This window comes from Arvicola amphibius, chromosome 6, assembly GCF_903992535.2.
Source record: "Arvicola amphibius chromosome 6, mArvAmp1.2, whole genome shotgun sequence".
Lineage (NCBI taxonomy): Eukaryota > Metazoa > Chordata > Mammalia > Rodentia > Cricetidae > Arvicola > Arvicola amphibius.
This window is the reverse complement of record NC_052052.2, coordinates 83,541,679-83,556,554: the sequence shown is the minus strand read 5'-3', so window position 1 is coordinate 83,556,554 and position 14,876 is coordinate 83,541,679. Positions and strand designations below refer to the sequence as shown.

The following is a 14,876-nucleotide window of genomic DNA, read 5'->3' as shown; positions in this document are numbered from 1 at the left end:
ATTTTTAATAGTCAAACTTGTAGTGACGTTAGTTAGGTTTTCTAGATATATAGAGATATATTTCAGCTATGAAGATAATCTTCAATGCTTCAAAGACCTTCAGAATATGGCATTTAAAGTGTTTTAAGAACTTAGACTTTTTTTGACAGTGAGAAAATTTGCTCCTGGAAGCACTAATTACTTCAGAGAGGATGATAGGCATTGAAGAAACTCATTATGGAATTTGCCTTCAATGTGACAAGGCTGGCCATTTGGACAAGAAACTGCTCTTGCCTGGACTGCTTGATGGTATGCTGTGTAAACTGGGCATGCAGGACCCACAGAAAATGACTGATGAACTTGCCTAAAAAAGGTGAGACAGCCAGTCCTTCAGAGTTCCTGCTTTATGAAAGAGTTTGCCAAATGTTTTGTAGCACACAGAAGAAAACAACTGATGACCTTTACCATTACAAGGCGGAACTAATCTTTAAATTTACTGCTTCATGGAAAAGTCTACTGAACACCATGGACCTGTAGGCTGAAGATGGATGCCCCAACATTACAGAAGAAATTTGGGTGACTGTCCAGGCAGAAAGATGTCTCTATCAATTCTAGAATTTTGGAAGCTTCTTACAATGCACTTCCTGTTTACTTAGATAATATGATATTTTTTCTGGGATTTTTGAAGAGTTGAGGACAGATAGTTACAGTTATAGTTTTCCTTAGTTATGAAAAAAGATAAATTAGGTATAAAACTTTAGGCTCACAAAAATAGAATAGATGATATAGTATTTTTTCTTAATCTGCCAAATTTAAATGGACTAAATATTGTAATTATAATTCTTGCTTGATAACTGTTTTCTAGATGCAATTTTATTATGTTAAAGTTAAAACCTTCATTTTTATTTAGACATAAAAGGGGAGATGATGTCGGATTCCTATATAAATGCTATGAATATGTTTTATTACCATTTTTTAATAAAGAAGCTGCTTCAGCCTATGGCTGGGCAGAATAAAGCCATGCTGGAAATCCGAACAGAAATAGAGAGTAGGTGGAGTCAAAGAGATGCCATGTAGTTGCCAAAGAAGGCCAATGCCAGCACCTTGCCCAGTAAGCCACAACCTTGTGATACACAGATTAATAGAAATGGATTAATTTAAGATATAAGAGCTATCTAGAAATATGCCTACGCTATTGGCCAAACAGTGTTGTAATTAATATAGTTTCTGTGTGATTATTTGGGTCTGGGTGGCCAGGAAATAAACAGTCTCTATTTGCATTAATTATTAATGAATTGGTAAGTAACTCAACTGGAGCAGAGAAATCTCCTGTGTAGAGGAATCTTAACACTGGTTGTAGATGGTCCATTCTCATGGAGGTGAAGAGCTTCCCCTTACAAGTGCACCTGTGAATGAGGACCTCACAGAAAGCAACCAGTAGAGTAGGGGTAGAATCTGACAGACATTCATGGACCAATATATTAAAGTCAGCAGCGGTAGCTAACAGTCCACGCTGATTGCACTTCTTTACATAATGTAATATAATAACAGCACCCATCTAACAAGGGAAAAACCAGGTTACTCTCAGCAGGGCATCCTACAAAACATCCTGGCTGGAACTTTCTAAATGCCACTGTTCCTGTAGAACAAGGACAGTCTGAGAAGCTGCCACAGCCCAGTGGAGTTTGAGGGATGCTGAGGCCCAGCTGTGAGGTGTAGCTGTGGAGCCCAAGGACACTGAGGCCCAGCTGTGAGGTGCAGCTGTGGAGCCTGAGGATGCTGAGGCCCAGCTGTGAGGTGCAGCTGTGGAGCCTAAGGACGCTGAGGCCAGCTGTGAGGTGGAGCTGTGGAGCCCGAGGAGAGCTGAGGCCCAGCTGTGAGGTGCAGCTGTGGAGCCTGAGGACGCTAGCCGCCAGTTGTGAGGTGCGTTTTGGATGAGGTGCTGAGGTATGAACAGGCAAGAACACATGGACTCTCCAAAAGGATAGACTTCAACCTCAAATACCCTGTCAACGTTGGTCGACACTAGATACCTGATGCTGATGTATGACAGACACTGGGCGTGCTGCACACGACATAAGGTGTCTATAAAGCTATGAAACTATTGAATGCGAGCTGGCAAATGACTCAGCAGGTAAATGCACCAGCCAAAGCCTCTAGACCTGAGCTCAGTCTCTGGCACTTGCATGATAAAAAAGAAAATAGACTCCCACAAGTTGTCTTCTGGTTTTCACATGTGGCACACGTGCAAAATAAGTCAAATTTAATAAAAATTGCTCTAAAATAGGCCCCTTATAAGCACCTATGTAGCTAATCAGATATACGCATGTATAGTCAGAAATAGAAGAGAGAATTGGACTAAAGGAATTGAAGAAACTGGTGGTTGAAATTTTTCAAAATTTTGTGAAAGAAACAAGTGTATAGATTTAGGATTCTTAGCTGTGGGCTATAGAGATGGCTCCGTGATTAAAAGCACTGGCTGCATAGTTGTGAGGACCAGGAGTTTAGATTCCAGTCCCATATAACAGGGCGGGCAGTCCACAAATACCTGTACCTCCAGCTTCAAGGGATCCAACTCCCTCTTCTGGCCTCTGAGCACACACATGCATAGGTAGTCACACAGTCACACGCAGAACACACCCCTACACAAAAACAAATAGCCAAAAGCTTAACAGGGTCTATAGAGATGACTCTTAATGCTCTTCCGCAGGACTGGAGTTCATTTCCAGCGCCCACAGCAGGTTGTTCACAGCTGCTCTGTAACTTAAGATCAGGGATCTGATGCCTTCTTCTGTCCTTCCTGGCAACACATACATACAGACATCACATACCAATAAGTAAAAAGGAATCTCCATAGACTCTCAAACCATGGCTAGATAACACCCAATGGGCCTGCCTAAAACGTGTAGAAGTAAAGGATTTGTAGCTTTGATGATCACACAGAAATTCAGAGAAGGGAGGGGATAATAGTAAGAATGAGTAAAAATTGAAAATAATTACACAATGAAAGATTGAAGATATTAAATGTACAGAAAAAAATCTGGCCAGATTGATATAATTAAAAGGGAAAATACAAAATGTAGGATTATTACAAATGAAAAGCAGAACAGCCACAGATGGAAGGAAACTATAAACAGATGTATGCAAGGAAATTGAATGTGTAAGCAAAATAGACAGTTTCTAACTCTATGCTGCTCATGACTGAATCAAGAAGAAACGGGGAACATTAACACTGTTAATGCCCTGTTTTGCTTTCCTGGTTTTCACTGTATGGGGAATGGACTTAGGGCCTGTGCACGTGAAGCGAACAGTCTGCGGCTGAGCTAGATCTCCAGCCTTCTTGTCATGTTTTCGCTCTGAGATAAGGGCTCACTAGGCTGCCTAGGCTGGCAGGACGACTCCTTCTGAAGCCCAGGCAGGCTTATTCTGTAATCCTCTGGCCTCAGCCTCCTGAGCAACTGGAATTACAGGATTATGCCACCAGGCCCTCATCAGTCATTTTTTTTTTTGTGAAAACAATTATGCCTGTAAATTTTAGAAATGAGTTCTAGAAAACTGTCAAGAAACAATTTCAGCCTTCTACAAATTCTTCCAGAAAGGCATAGACGAGAGGAGGTGAGGAACTCACTGTAGAGACGACAGCGTCTTGAAGAAGAGTGGACCTGCACATCACAAGGCATATATCGCTTCACACTTTCTTAGACGGGAAGCGTAGATGCAAAACCACGGCAGCGCTTGCAAACTGAGGGTGCAGAAGTGCCAAGATGGCTGGAGGGAAAGGAGAAAGAAAGCTGTATGGGTGTCTCAGCAGGTCAGAGATCAGTGGGCAACATGCCACACTCTGGTGTGGAGGCAGTTGAGGGAAGAAGGCAGAGAAGGACCATGCCAAACCCAGGAAGGGAGAGGAAACATGCAACAAGCATATTTGAGTATACAACATCAAGAAGTGAGCAATTTCAGCTGAGGAAGTGCAGGGTCCACTAGTAAGGCTTCTGTGCTGAAGAAGTCAACCAATGCAGTGAGGAAAGCAAAGGGTCCAATAGAAAAAAAATGTTCAGAAAAGATTAATGAAAAAAAAACAGTATTTACAGAGTAAATTATCATCAATCCAGACTCAAGGGAGCCTTTGAGTAAAGAATAGGTTCTTCAAGGTTTCCAATATAAAGATGAATACTGTAGCTATTCCCCATCGCTGCACTAGCCACAGACAATAGAAAAGGGGGAATCTCATCTCTCTATATAGTTTAAAGGGACACAAGAAACATAGGAATGCATTTAACCAAACACGAGCATCCACATTTGTGGAATCTGGTTTTTTAGTAAAGAAGCAGAGACAATCTTAATATAAAGCAAGTGATATACAAAGACCCAATATCAGGATATTTGCAAATTCCCTACAAATGAAGTTACAATTTTAATATGCCCCCAATCAAAATCCTTATAAAGTATTTTGTGGAGCTTTAAAATCTGATTCTAAAATGCATAGGGAAGAGGAAAGAGCTGAATTAAGATAGTTTAAAGAAGATGGGGTGGAGAGACAGTTTAGTGGGTGCAGACACTCACTGCCAAGCTTGATGACCCGAGTTCCAGTCCCCATTACTCACATGATAATGGGGGAAACAGATATGACCTTAGTTCTCCTCTGACCTCCACACAGGTGCCATGGTGTTCTCTCTCACCTCCCTTGTTCTCCTCCCTTCCCCACCATATACAAACACACACTGGCTATGATTAAGAATAATAAAAAGAAAGTGGAGGAATTGGACCTGTAGGTATCTGTTTTTCAATAGCTCTAGCTGCTGAAATTGACATTTTTGACAGGCGTAGAAAAATGAATTAATGATTTCCATATAAAGTTGATTATTGTCCTCTCAATCTCTGTGAAGAATTTTAATGGGACCTTGATTGGGATTGCATTGAATCTATAGATTGCTTTGGTAGAATTGCCATTTTTACTATGTTGATCCTCCCAATCCACGAGCGGGGAGATCCTTCCATTTTCTGGTATCCTCTTCAATTTCTTTCTTCAAAGACTTAAAGTTCTTGTCAAATAAATCCTTCACTTCCTTGGTTAGAGATACTCCCAGATATCTTATGCTATTTGTGGCTATTGTGAAGGTGATACTTCTCTGATTTCCCTCTCTGCTTCCTTATCCTTTGTGTATAGGAGGGCGACTGATTTTTTGGAGTTGATCTTGTAACCTGCCACGTTACTGAAGGAGTTTATCAGCTGTAGGAGTTCTTTGGTGGAGTTTTTGGGGTCGCTTATGTATACTATCATATCATCTGCAAATAATGAAAGTTTAAACTTCTTCCTTTCCAAATTGAATCCCCTTGATTCCCTTATGTTGTCTTATTGCTATTGCTAGAACTTTAAGCACTATATTGAAGAGATAAGGAGAGAGTGGACAGCCTTGTCGTGTTCCTGAATTTAGTGGGATAGCCTTGAGTTTCTCTCCGTTTAATTTGATGTTAGCTGTTGGCTTGCTGTAAATAGCTTTTATTATATTTAGGAATGACCCTTGTAGATGTACTCACTCATAATCGGTTTCTAGCCATAATTAAAGGACATCGAGCCTATAAATTTGGGATCCTTGAGAAGATAATAAGAAGGTGAACTCCCAAAAAAAGATATAGTAATCCTCCTGGATATTGGAAGTAGACACGATCGCCAGGCAAAATTGGGAACTTGAGGGTTGGGCGAGACGGGGCCAAGGGAAGATGGGGAGAGAAAAATGTGAAGGGGAGAATGGGGGGAGCTCGGAGGAATGGGGTGCTTGGGATATAGGAAGGGTGGATATGGGAGCAGGGAAGCATATATCTTAATTTAAGGAGCTACCTGAGGGTTGTCAAGAGACTTGACCCTAGAGGGGTTCCCAGGTTTCCAGGGAGACGCCCCCAGTTAGTTCCTTGGGCAGCTGAGGAGAGGGAGCCTGAAAAGGCCAGTTCCTATAGCCATACTGATGAATTTCTTGCATATCACCATAGAACCTCCACCTGACGATAGATGAAGAAAATGACAGAGCCCCACATTGGAGCACCGGACTGAGCTCCCAAGGTCCTGATGAGGAGCAGAAGGAGGGAGAACATGAGAAAGAAAAGTCAGGACCGTGAGGGAACCTCCAGCTGGCGACAGATGGGGAAGGTGACTGAGCTCCACATTGGAGCACTGGACTGAGCTCCCAAGGTCCTGATGAGGAGCAGAAGGAGCGAGAACATGAGGGAGAAAGTCAGGAACGTGAGGGGTGCGTTCACTCATGGAGACGGTGGGACAGAACTAAAGGGAGATCACCAACTCCAGTTGGAATGGGACTGATGGATCATGCGACCAAATCCGTCTCTCTGAATGTGGCCAACAGCAGGGGCTGACTGAGAAGCAAAGGACATTGGCGCTAAGCTCTGATTCTTCTGCATGGACGGGCTCTGTGGGAGCCTTCTCAGCTTGGTCGATCACCTTCCTGGACCTGGGGTGAGTTGGGAGGACCTTGGACTTAGCATAGAGTGGGGAACCCTGATGGCTCCTTGGCCTTGAGAGGGAGGGTGGGGAGGTATGGGTGGAGGGAAGGGGAGGGAAGGGGGAGAAGGAGGGGAGGGAAGGGGGAGGAGGAGCAGAGGGAGGGGGTAGGAGGAGGGAAGGAGATGGAAATTTTTAAATATAAAAAAAATAAACCATGAGAAAAAAAAGAAAAATGAATTAATGAAACAAAATTGAGAGCCCAGAAGGAAAGCAATGCTAATGTGGGAATTTACTGTGGAACAAAGCAGACTGTTGATCGGCAGGAGAGATGGAAAGAGTCAGAGCCTGACCTCACACCACATACAAAATTAAACTCCTGGAAGATTAAGATCCTTAACATAAAGAAAAGCACAGTTAAGACAGCTAGAAGAAACTATAGGTTATTCTTATAAATTCACAGCAAGGAAAGACTCTCTAATAGTGTTATCTTTAAAGTGCCGTCTGTGGAAGAACTGATTAAGAACTGAAACTCGGACTGGGGATGTAGCTCAGTGGCAGAGCACCTGACCAGCATGCATGGGGTTCTGGATTCAATCCCCAACACCACAAAAATAAGTTAAATTTGTCTTCAACAAAAATACTATAAAGAGATGGATCAGACGCACTTGCACATCAGAGTTAGCACACAGAACATTTAAAACATCTATAAGCTACTAAGACAACTCAAAAGAGCATAGGAAACATAGAGAAGGGTGCAATACAGAGAAAAGCATTAAATGGACAACAAACACACCAACAGGTGTTCAGTGCATTGGCTGTCAGAATGCAAAGTCTAACCACCATGAGCCGTAAGTTTACATTACCAGCTGGACAATCACTGAAAGTGCCATGCTACAGGCCACTCTGCACCTGTGACATCTAGAGCAGTGCTTCGCAACCTTCCTAACACTATGGCCTTTAATACACCTCCTCAGGCTGTGCTGACCCCCACTGTAAAATAACTTCCATTGCTGATTCATACTATAATTCTGCTATTGTTATGAATTGTAAAGCAAATATTTGATAGGTGACCCTAAAGGGGTTGCGACCCACAGGTTGAAAACCACTGACCTAGAAGAAGGAGGCTGGCAGCATTTTGAGTTTGGGGTTCATGTCTCTAGTACCACCCCAGCATTGTACAAGGTAATATTTTGGAATAGTTTATCCAATCCAGAGAAGAGATTTATAAATGAAGACTGTGCTTTCATTTCCTGGCCACCAAGACCTGAGTAATCACACAAAACTATATTAATTACAATGCCTTTTGGCCAATGGCTCAGACATATTTCTAGCTAGCTATTACATCTTAAATTAACCCATTTCTATTAATCTGTGTATTGCCATGATGCTGTTGTCTAACAGTAGATTCTTGCACCTTTCTCCTTTAACAGCTACATGGCATCTGCCTGACTCCACCTACTTTCCTTCTCTATCTTTGCTTAGATTTTCTGCCTTGCTATATTCTGCCCTGCCATAGGCCAAAGAGCTTCTTTATTAACCAATGGTAATAAAACATATTTACAGCATACAGAGGGGAATCCCACATCATCTCCCCTTTTCTGTCTAAATAAAAAGGAAGGTTTTAATTTTAACATAGCAAAATTACATATAACTAAATGGGTATCAAGCAAGAATCACAATTAAAATATTTCTTTGTGAGTCTAAAGTTTCATATCTAATTTATCATTTATTATAACTAAAGAAAACTATAATTATAACTATTTGTCTTCACCTCCATCAAAGACCACAGAAGTATATAATATTACCTAAGTAAACAACTTAGTAACTTTGTAAGCAACTTCCAAAGTTCTAGAAATGACAGAGATGCTTAATCTCAGGGTCAAGGTTTCAAGCCCCATGTTGGGCACCAAATAATGCACAATAACTAAAACTCAGAGACAGAAATTGGGATTCAACCTGAAGATCAGAAAAGCAAAGCAGCCAGCCACTAGCTCTTACCTTGACCTTAGTCCAAATTGGTGATTTTGCCTCCAGGAATCTCAGAATGAGACTGAGAGTGTGAGCTGTCTCCTCCTGTTTTATTTTCCTCTCTAGGCCTGGGATTAGAGGCGTGCACTGCCTAGTGTGGCTACTGGGTTTAAAGGTATGTGTTACCACTGCCTGGTCTTTAAGGCTGATCAGTGGGCCTGTTTTACTCTCTGATCTTAGGCAAGTTTTAGTTATTAAAATACAAATGAAATGCCACCTCAGAGGTTAACTGTGAGAGGAGGCAGGGATGAAAGATATTTATGGAGGGAGTTAGCTGTGTTGACAAAGTTTCACTTCTTAAGCAGGGTGGCATGAATATACATGACATTATTTTTAAACTGATTTTTTAGGTCTCAGTTATTGCATATACATTTAAAAATTTAAATAATAAAAGAGAAAGAAAAAACAAAGTTTGCACTAAGGAAAAGCTAGCAAGTTCCTCTGAAGTTGCAATGTATTAGTAAGGATAAAAGAACAAATGCAGCTACAATAAGTCTTAGAACTGTACATATAAGAAGCTTTCTTTTGCACACAGTTGACCATCTGTACATCATCTCTGTAAAATATACATGAACTTGCTTATAGTGGGTCCTCTGGCTGAGTGACAGAAGCATGGCTTTCAGCTACATCTTACAGTTATGAAGTTCAGATTATGTGTCCAATTAAGAAATAGTTAATTCAAAAGATGTTTGAAATGGCACCATCTAAGGCTCTGTTAACTTGCAGAGAAAGCACACCACTTTACCAGCAGGCCAGCACTCATTCAGATGGGAGAGAGTGCTGTCCACAACATCAACAATATCTACTCCCTGGCACTTTGAAGGGACTGTGTGCCACCTCTGTGTCAAGAAAGCACAGAGGAGGGTGAGGGAGCATCTTGGAAAATGTCTAAACTTTGATTTGAGCAAACAATTGGAGGGAAGAACACACTGAGCTACAACATTAGATTTCTAATGGAAAAGGGATGAGGTGGACCAGCAAGGCTATTCTAGAAGATTCTTTAAAGATCTGGAGCTGTGGAGACAGGCCAGGGCTGGAAAAACAGAATTGGGGTCTCTGGCAAAGAGAAGATACATGAAGTATATGGGAAATTTATAGAAGGGGCAGAATCCAGGGTCAAAGTGCATTACCTCATGGTGGGAAGGGAGGAGGAGTAGAGACAGAGGGGCAGAAGGCAATGAGTCTGGGAGAAAACCAGCATCCCATGGGCTCTCAGACACAAGGGGGCAAGCTTTATTCCTAGAAGGGGAAACAGAACCACAGACCAAATGCCACTGAGAGGGTCTTAAAGAGGGAAACATAGTGGTGACATGGAAAAGAACATTCTAGTGAGATTTTGGTGGTCAGAGAATGAGAGAACAGGCTCTCCAGGAATTGGAATGGAAAAGGGGAGAGAGGGAGCGAGAGGAGACAGGAAGAAAGAAAGAAAGAAAGAAAGAAAGAAAGAAAGAAAGAAAGAAAGAAAGAAAGAAAGAAAGAGGACAGAGAGAGAGAGAGAGAGAGAGAGAGAGAGAGAGAGAGAGAGAGAGAGAGAGAGAGAAAAAGAATGCCAGGAAGCTGGTGCCATGTTGAAAGGATGGAGAAGAGAGAGTAGGGGAATTCCTTCTGAAGTTCCAGGTGCAGGAGGCTGAATCACATCTGCACATTTTAAAGACCCAAGGCAGATGTGGAGCCCAGCAGTGCTATTAAGAAAAGAGACACCTTCCTTCCTTTCCCTCCCTCCCTCCTTCCCTTTCTCCTTTCCTTTCTTTATCTCTCTTTCTTTTCTTTTTGATTTTTTTTTGAAGTAGAGTTTCTCTGCAACAGCCCTGGCTGTCCTGGAACTCACTCCTTAGACCAGTCTGACTTAAACTCACAGAGATCAGCCTGCTTCTGCCTCCCAAGTGCTGGGATTAAAAATGTGCTCCACCATGGCTGAGATATTTCTTTTAGAGAAGTTTACATGTGTGGCCACCATGTCAAGACGCAGAAGGTTCCTCTGCAGGTTGAGATGCTACATTTAAAAACACGGTCTCTTCCTCATCCCCTGCTAAGGTCCAGCAGATGTGGAATTCATCTCATGATTACACAGAACTGAGATGTTTTCTGATGCTTTGTCATGCAAGACTTGGGAAATGGGAAGTTAGGGATCTGGGTATCAGTAAATCTGATGAGGATTTAATTAAAAACTCAATTTTCCTAGACTTCCAGTACTCAGCTGCCTGATGTTTCTTTAATAGGAGCTGTTGATAGGGTCTAATTATGGTGGGTTATTTATGGGAGAAAGTCTCCTCTCTTTGCTCAATTATGTTTTGTTTGGGAGATTTGCATTCTTTGAGAACTCTAGCTTTTAATTGGGTCTATTTTGTTCCCCAAAGACGCACTTAGTCTGGGGACTTCTCATTTGTGGTTTATTCTTTCCAGAGATTCCACTATTCCTTGTCTTTTTCTATCATTGATAAGTTCCAAAGGCACGAGGAAGTGATTCCTCCTTTTCCCATTTATAACGCTACCAAGTGGAATGGTATCCTTCAAATTCTCAGAATTCTTCAAAATCTTGCCTGAACATTCGTTATCTCCGAGATTCTGTGCTGCAGAAATGGCTCAGTGGTCAAGGTCCTTGCTCTGCAAGCTTGAGGAGCGAGTGTAGATTCTCACTGGGTAGGCATGGCAGCCCACCTGTAATTCTAGCTTGAGGAGGCAGAGATGGGGTCCCTAGAGAAAGCTGGCTACTGACACTAGTCACATTGGTGAGCTCTGGGTTTGATTAAGAGAACTCACTTCAACGCATAGGGTGATTCCTACCATCAGGCTCAGACATGCATATCATGTAAACCCCCACACATGCAAATATGCAGACGTGCTTACACACAAAAATGGAGAATAATATTTTTTTAAGACAGACAACACTGCATAGAATCCAAACAAAAATCTGGAGTTGACCAGCTCAGATGATGCAGATGACTTCAGATGACCAGAGGCTTCATCCTTGACGTGAGGTCCTTAGTGAGGCTGCAGGAAAATGACCTTCCTTCAAACCCAAGCCACAGGTCAGAGCCTTCCGTAGACATACAGGAACTGGGGGGTGACATCAGGAGGTGGAGGAAGCAAGCTCTGAGAATGAGGATCCTGCAGATGTTGAGGGGCCCCCTGGGCATTGCTGAGCAGCAACCAGGACAGCAAACTCTAAGCTATGGTAACACAATAGCCCTCACTCCATCTACATGTGCCCTAGACACAGATGCTTCTCACTCACGCTGTATTTCCATTGTTGGGCTTTCCCAGATGTCGTCACACTGTTGTCACTTAGAGATTCCAGCTGATTGAGTAAAACTTGCTTGGAAGGCTGCCAGTCACGGAGAATGAGAGCAGAAGACCTAGAAACTCATGCTAACTTCTAAACTCTGTACTCCTCCAGAGAAGAAGAGTTTGGTTTGCCTGTCTACAGTTCCTTTTGTGCATTCTAGAAGTGATGTACTTGATGGTGACATTTACGTTCACAGGTTCCTGGAGGCACTCACACGTGCTTTAGCTGTGCTCAGAGAGCAGAGAGTCTAGAGCTTGCTTGGGTCCCACTCTGTTTTACCTCACGAGGCAGGCAGAGCTGCCGTGCTACTGTTTCAGTTCCTAATTCCAATGGCACAAGTTTTAGATTTCATAATGAGTTCAATATTCCGGTCTGAGCCTTAGGCTCAGTCAACAGTGCTTTGAAATCATGACTCAGTTTGCTCAGAGACCATATGACCCAGACTAAAAAAAGTCACCTTGTTGAGATCCTATTCTTAAGTAAATTGAAATAACAGCAGCTCTATCTGCTCAGGTGTGTGGCTACTGAGAGAACACTCAGAATGCAAAGCCTGCCCCCCCCTCCCCAGTCAGCACTTCACAGCCACTGCTGTTCAAAGCTGAAATGTCCCCACAGGCTCATGCATTTAACACTTGGTCCCCAGTTGATGGTGCTGTTTGAGGAGGTTATGGTACCCTTAGGAGACGCAGCCTTGGAGGAAGTATGCCAATGAGATGGCCTTTGAAGTGGTCACTCATCTGCTTTCTGCTCTTTCTTCTTCCGGGGTGTGGTGAACATGATCAGCTGCTCCGTGCTCCAGGCCCCTGCTGTCATGCTTGCCACACTATTCTGGACTCTAGTTCCTTCTGGTTACAGTATTTTAATCACAAGAATACAAAAGTAACTGATACACTCCACAATGTTGGTTCTACCCATGCTTAATTGGTTTAAGTCATTTAGCCATGTCTAATTTGACATGTGTTCACTTCAAACTGTAAAGAATGGTCTCAAAACCTTTCAAACACTGTTATCTTGCATGTGGCTCATACTAAATGCATTTTAACCTTGAAAATTAAAAGTTATCATTTACCAGTAAAGAATTTGATACATTTTTCTTTTCTGTTTTTATTTCTTTCTGACTGACTTCAACAGTTAGTATTCATTGTCAACTTGAGAGAATCTGTAATTGCCTTGGAGAGCAACCCCTGGCCACGCCTACATTGACCGAGGATGGGAAGACCCAACCACTGTGAGAGGCGCCATTCCTTGCCTGGGATCTTAGATTGTGCAGAGGAGAACGGGAACCGAGCAGCACTGTGTAGCCATCCCTGCCTGCTTCTCAATTATGAATGGGATGTGACAGCTGTTTCAAGCTCCTGCTGTCTTCTTGTCTCTGCCTTGAACTGTGAGTTGAAATAAATATTTTCCCTTGTAGGTTGCTTTGGTCAGGATATTTTATCACAGAAACGGGGGAAACAAACCTATACCAACCATAATGTTTCAATTTATTGGCGAATGCTGGGCCCTGTACTGTGTTTGTTCATATGGCCTGGCCATGATGTCTGGGAAAGTCGTCTACAAGTCACAGACCCTTGGGCCGACTTGATTGTGGAAAGACAGAAAGAGAAACAAGATCATATCCTTCCATCTCCTGGGCTAGCCCATTTTCACATCTCAGCTGTAGGTGCTGTGATGTGGCCACAGTGAGCTACAGAACGACAGTTATTCCTATGCAGTCTTCAGTGGTTAACATGTATCTGCCACATGGGCACGCATGACTGTGATGTGGACAGCACCGTGAAGGACACTCCAACTCTGCAATGGACAAGAAGGAAGAAAACAACCCCAGAGGACATGATCACTGCTTAGAGGGAGGCCCAATAGCATACTGTGAGACCGGCTCCAGGAAACGGCAAACCGGGTAGCAGAGACAGTCTCCCAGGATAGGCCACCACTCGATGCGCTGAAGGAAGGGGTGCTTTTGAATTGGTTATTGTAAATCCTGATTTTAACAGTAATCTAATTTCATTGTTTAAATTCAGAATATGAAATCTAAAGGAAAAGGGTGATTGTGGAAAACACTTAGTACCTAGTCTAGACATTTACTTAATTTATATAACTTCGATATCATTGCAGGATTCTGTAGTAGTCAGGATTCCCTCCAATACTGTAAGCAGACTCTTTCTATAGCAACATGCATGAATCTGTGTTGTTTTGAAGAATTACTGAGCTGGTCAGACATGGCCATCTATAACAAATGTTCTATCCGTGGACATTGGCTGTTTCCAGCCTCAGGACAAATGGCTTTGGGCATGCGTCAGTGTGCACATCTACAGTAATTTCTAACGAATCAGTTTCTGGGAGGCCAACTTCAGAGCTCATTGACAGGTAGTATGTTAGAGTTTTCCAGATTGGAGCGCATCGAACGCCAGCAGGTCAGGTTGTGGCTGCAGTTAAAGGTGTGAGCCCTGGGAAAACCTGCTGGAGAGTTGGGGAGCCTCGAGGGAAGTGTGACTCCTCAGAGACAGGGTGGGTGTTGGCACTGCTTTCTTCTTCTTCTTCTTCTTCTTCTTCTTCTTCTTCTTCTTCTTCTTCTTCTTCTTCTTCTTCTTCTTCTTCTTCTTTTTTTTTTTATCCAAAATGTGTTTATTGGGATGGTTCCCACTCATCTCGAATCAGGTGCTTTTCAGTGCTGCTTGCTCCTGAAGGAGCATCCTTCTGTCAGTCTTGCTTTCCCGCCTGTAGGCTGACAGAGGACAGTGGAGCAGCCAACACACAAGACTACCGTCTATGCAAGGCTAAAGGCCATGGTGATTTTATAGCATCCTGGGCACTTCACATCCATAAAGTAGGAATTGGGGTTCTGCACCAGGTGCTTTTTCTTGTATTTCCTCTTTTCCTCCTCTGGAGAGGGATGAAGGAGATCCTTTGCGAGAGGCATGTTCTCGTAGGGAGGTTGTCACCGCCGGAAAAAAAGCACTGCTTTCTTCTTTAACAACATTTAGACATCTCTCCAGCACTTGCTGGTCATGGCAAGATCCAGTTGGGGACAAGGAATAACACCCAGCTCTGTGGAGGTTCTCAAGGGCTCTGATCCTTCCCTTTACTCACTAACTGCAAGGCGTACGGTAACTGTGCATACATGCT

At 42.9% G+C, this 14,876-nt stretch overlaps 1 pseudogene; it reads right to left on the bottom strand.

Moving 5' to 3' along the window:
• Nucleotides 1-14,415: 14,415 nt before the first annotated feature.
• Nucleotides 14,416-14,670, bottom strand: LOC119817527 (annotated as a pseudogene).
• Between the last annotated feature and the right edge of the window lie 206 nt (nucleotides 14,671-14,876).